This window comes from Dipodomys spectabilis, unplaced genomic scaffold (assembly GCF_019054845.1).
Source record: "Dipodomys spectabilis isolate Male_0828 unplaced genomic scaffold, ASM1905484v1 ptg000064l, whole genome shotgun sequence".
In the NCBI taxonomy this organism is placed as follows: domain Eukaryota; kingdom Metazoa; phylum Chordata; class Mammalia; order Rodentia; family Heteromyidae; genus Dipodomys; species Dipodomys spectabilis.
This window is the reverse complement of record NW_024870741.1, coordinates 1,957,916-1,963,264: the sequence shown is the minus strand read 5'-3', so window position 1 is coordinate 1,963,264 and position 5,349 is coordinate 1,957,916.

The window sequence follows — 5,349 nt, the reverse complement described above, 5'->3', positions numbered from 1 at the left end:
TGAAAAACTAAAGCCATTTCCTCTTAACTCAGGAACAAGACAAGGATGTCCACTCTCTCCACTTCTCTTCAATCTAGTATTAGAATGCCTAGCTACAGGAATAAGACAAGATGCAGACATAGAGGGGATCCAAATAGGGAAAGAAGAAATAGAACTCTCCGTCTTTGCAGACGACATGATCTAGTATTTAAAGAATCCCATAGACTCCACTCCCAAATTACTCAAGCTGATTCAAAACTTTGACAAAGTAGCAGGGTATAAAATTAACCCCCCAAAATCAATGGCTTTTCTCTATGCCAACAATGAGAAAAGTGTGGCTGAAATTAGGAAAGCAACTCCATTTGTAATAGCCCCACAAAAAATAAAATACATAGGAATTAACTTAACTAAAGAAGTGAAGGACCTCTATGATGAAAACTTTAAAATCTTGAAAAAGGAAATCAACACAGAACTTAAAAAATGGCAAAACCTCCCTTGCTCCTGGATTGGAAAGATTAACATCGTGAAAATGGCAATACTTCCCAAGGCTATCTACAAATTCAAGGCGATACCTATCAAAATTCCAACCTCATTCTTCAAGGAAATAGAAGAGGCAATCCAGAAATTCGTATGGAACAAAAAAAGACCCTGAATAGCAAAACGCTCCTCAATGGAAATAACACTGCTGGAGGAATATCAATACCAAATTTCAAACTCTACTATAAAGCCATAGTAATCAAAAAAGCATGGTATTGGCATAAGAACAGACCTCAGGACCAATGGAATAGAATTGAAAACCCAGAAATGAACCTACAGACCTATAGCCATCTAATCTTCCATAAGGGAGCTAAAACAATAGAATGGAAGGCAGACAGCTTCTTCAGTAATTGGTGCTGGCAAAATTGGTTAACTACTTGTAGAAAACTAAAGCTAGATCCTTATATATCACCCTCCACCAGAATCAACACCAAATGGATCAAAGACCTTGAAATCAAAACAGATACTCTGAAAACATTACAGGATGGAATAGGAGAAACCCTATGTCTCCTTCGCTCAGGCCGAAATTTTCTGAATAGAGACCCGGAAATACAAGAAATCAAAGAAAGTTTGTACAAATGGGATTGCATAAAGTTGCAGAACTTCTGCATAGCAAAGGACATAGCTAGCAAGATCAATAGAAAGCCCACGGATTGGGAGAAGATCTTTACTAGCCATACAAAAGACAAGGGTCTAATATCTAAAATATACTTGGAACTCAAAAAATTAAATCCCCCAAAAACAAATCTTCAAAGAAACAACTACCCAATAAACAAGTGGGTGAAAGACTTAAAGATAAACTTCTCTGAAGAAGAAAGAAGGAATGGCAATAGACACATGAAGAAATGCTCAACGTCCCTAGCTACAAAAAAATGCAAATCAAAATAACATTGAGATACCACCTCAATCCAGTTAGAATGGCAAAAATCAAGAACTCTAACAACAACAGATGCTGGAGGGGATGTGGACAGAAGGGAATCTTACTTCATTTTTGGTGGGAATGTAAACTTGTTCAACCATTTTGGAAAACAGTATGGAGGTTCCTCTAAAGACTCCACATAGAACTCCCTTATCACCCAGCAATCCCACTTTTGGGCATTTACCCAAATGTTTACAAACAAGACCACACTAAAGCTACCAGCACAACTATGTTTATTGCAGCATTATTTACCATAGCTAAGATCTGGAACTGACCCAGATGCCCCTCAGTAGATGAATGGATCAAGAAAATGTGGTATATATACACAATGGATTTCTATGCCTCCATCAGAAAGAATGACATTGCCCCATTTGTTAGGAAATAAAAAGACTTGGAAAACATTATATTAAGGGAAGTAAGCCAGGCCCAAAGAAACATAGGCCCCATGGTTTCCCTTATTTGCAATATCTAGTGTATGTATGAGTCAAGTGGAAAAGGTCAGATAATGTGATGTTAGGAAAATGAACCCTTAGATATGTATTTTAAGGTTTTTTTTTCTTTCATGCATGACTTTCTAACTCATTTATAAGATTATTTCTTTGTAGCTTTGTATGTCCCTCCCCCACAGTATAACCCCTGCTTTCACTATATTTGATGTCAGTATAACTTGTGGAGGAGATGGGGAAAAACAAGTCGTTTAAGCATACAGGTGGACCTGTTGCAGCAAAGAGAAGTACAAGTTGTCATGTCCAAAACGAGCTTTACAACGTCGGTGCGGGGTGGCGGGAAGGAGTGGGACTGGGAGGGGGGGTTAGGGGGGAGGCTGGGAAGGGATGTGAAGGGTAAAAAAAGGAGGAGGCTGCAATGCTTGGTAAGAAGTGTACGCATTATCCTGCCCATGTAATTGTAACCCCTCTGTACAGTATGTTCACAAATAAAAAAAAAAAAAGACTGCATTAACGTTGTGTGAGTTGAGAGGCTAAATTTTATCAGAATTTAAACATAATGAAAAATTGATGATTTTAAAATAAAAAGCTTAAAGGTGCAATTTTAATGTGACTTGCACAAAGAGACATCTTTTCTTTTCCTCTCCACAATTACTCAACTACAGGAAGTTCGTGTAATTTAAATAAAGATGTTTCAGAAATAGATTAGACACAAAAAGAAAAAGAGATCCAGAATTGGTTGGTGCATTATTTAAAAATAGAAGTCAAATAAATATTAACCATAATTCAAAATAATAGCAATCAGGAAAAGAGAAGATTTTAAGAAGAATGTATAAAAAGTGATAGTGCCAGAACTGCCTTTGGAGCTGCTCTCTGAGATTTTGGGTTTCTAGTACATGACAATTCGTAGGACTGGTTTGGTGGAGAAATATTGTTTGTTTTTCTTTGCTATGGAACGTTTTTATTTGACCTTTGGTTATGAAGGAGTGTTTAGCTGGGAACAGTATTCTTGGTTGATAATTATTTGTCTTTAGGGCATGGCATATATCATTCCAGGCACTTGCTTTAATTGTCTTTGCTGAGAAATCTGAGGTGATTCTAATTAGTTTCCCTTTATAAGTGATTGATCTTTTCTCCTTGACAGCTTTAAGCTTCTTTTCCTTGGTCTGAATTGATACTGTTCAGATTATAATGTGACAGTGGGATGTCCTGTTCTGGTCTGGTCTTTTTGGGGTTGTAAAAGCCCCTTGTATCTGAATAGGCCTATCTTTTTGCATGTTTGGGAAGTTCTCTGCTAGGATCCTGAAACAAATTTCTTCGACCATTAACGTCTATTTCTAGGTGCTGCTCTACACACATTTTCCTCAGATTAGGAATTCTGATGGTGTCTTCCAAATATTGAAGAGATATATCATATTTCTTGGGTTTGTCTTAGGTAATTGTTCTTTCTCTATAACACCTAGGCTGTCTTCAATACCTGAGATTCCATCTACTGCATGGTCTAACCTTCTGCCAAGACTTTCTTCTTTGTGTTTTATTTCTTTTCCTTCTAATTGGTGGGCTTTGATGGCTTCAAATTTTTTGTTGGAGCTTTGTTTTAGGTCTTGGATTAACTTCTTTACTTCCTTAATTTGGTGTTATGTGCTTATTCTCAAATCACTTAGTCGATTGGTAATGGTTTCCTTGGACTCCCATTCCTTCTGGTGGTCTCCATTCATCATTCCTTTTGTGGTCTCCTAGAATTCTTTCAGCTGTCTGTTTATGGATTCCATGAATGCCTGTATTGATCTTTGTCTTTTCTCATCCCCCTCTCGCAATTCCTGTATTACTCTTTGATTAGCTTCCTCATGTTCATGCAATTCCTGTAGTTCTCTTTGGCTGTTCTCAGCCTGCTCACACAATTCCTTTGTATGTCTTTGTCTGTTCTCAGGTTGCTCATGTAATTCCTGTCTTTCTCTTTGGCTGTTCTCAGCCTGCACACACAATTTCTGTATTTCTCTTTGACTGTCTTCAACCTGCTCATGCAATTCCTGTATCAATCTTTGAGTAGCTTCTTCATGCTCATCAGATTCCAGTATGAATCCTTGGTTTGCCTGTCTCTCCGTATCACACTCACACTCGTCCTTTGCAGGTTTTCAATCTTTTCATTCACCATGTTTACCAATAGTATTTGTAGAGATTTTTGGGAACTCTCCTCTGGATTATTTATTAACTATTCTGTCAACTGATTATCTCTTGTGTTTTTCCGGCTTGTTCTGCCCATTTGGTATGAAAGTAACACCAATTTTGTGCTAGAACATCATTTTAAGGCAAGCATCAACCAAAGTCTTGTGGTAGCACAGTCAAAAGAGTGCAGATACAATCTAGTTACCAGATAAAATCTATTCAATATCAAACAACTATGGATTAATGGGCTAAGAACAACAAAGCAGAATTTGGCAAACCAGAAATTGTTAGTTTTAAGGAGAAATGTGGGGAAAATAAGATTAGAGGGATGTGGACAGATAAAAGGAGAGTGAATTTAGCCAAGTCCTAATCTCATAGAGGGAAATGGATTGGACAGAATGATAGGACAGAGATTAAGAAAAAAAAATAAACAAGAAAAAATGAAAAAAAGTTTAAATTAAAAAAGTGAAACACTTAACAGGTATGTATGTTTAAATATGATATTGAGAGAAGAAAAGGATAGGATGTGAGGAAGGCAAGGATAGAAAGGAGACATGAAAAACTAAAAAAAAAACTCTCAAATTTAGTTACCTTAAAATTATATAGGTATAAATTGGTAATACTGATATTAAAGAATTTAAGAGAAAGAGGTTGTGAATTAAATAATAAATTTCTGGATTAAGTGTGTACACAATGGCAGATAAAGTCTAATTATCAAACATGGGTAAATATTTGGGGATTATCAGAACAGTAATTAATTCTTTCAAAAAAGAAAGCAATAAAAAAGGACCAAAAAGTCAAGAGTAATAACAAAAAGGAAGGAAAGAAGGAAGGAAGGAAGGAAGGAAGGAAGGAAGGAAGGGAGCGAAAAAAGGAACGGACAAAACCATTTAATTTATAAAATATATTTAGCCCAACAAAAACTTCATATAATGAATCCTTTAGTAAATTGAAGTTGGCAATTTTCACTTCTTTGCACGTTCTGGATGCATGAATGTAAGCAACAAATGAAGGATCATAAATAACCTCATGAATCTGTTTGTATCTGTAGTAATATGTATGCAAATCTTTTTCTCATTTTCTATACATTACCAAATAAATATTTGCCAACAATTTACACTTAGGTATAAATATTCTAAAAGTTGATTAAACCAAAGGATGTCAATATATTATATAATGTGAATACAAGGATTTGTATTGCTATTAATATTACAGTCTTAATGTTATGTAATTATAAAAATTTTATTATGTATTTTATCAGAGAAATTAGCATGCTCTGATTTTGGTGTCTGAGTCCTAATA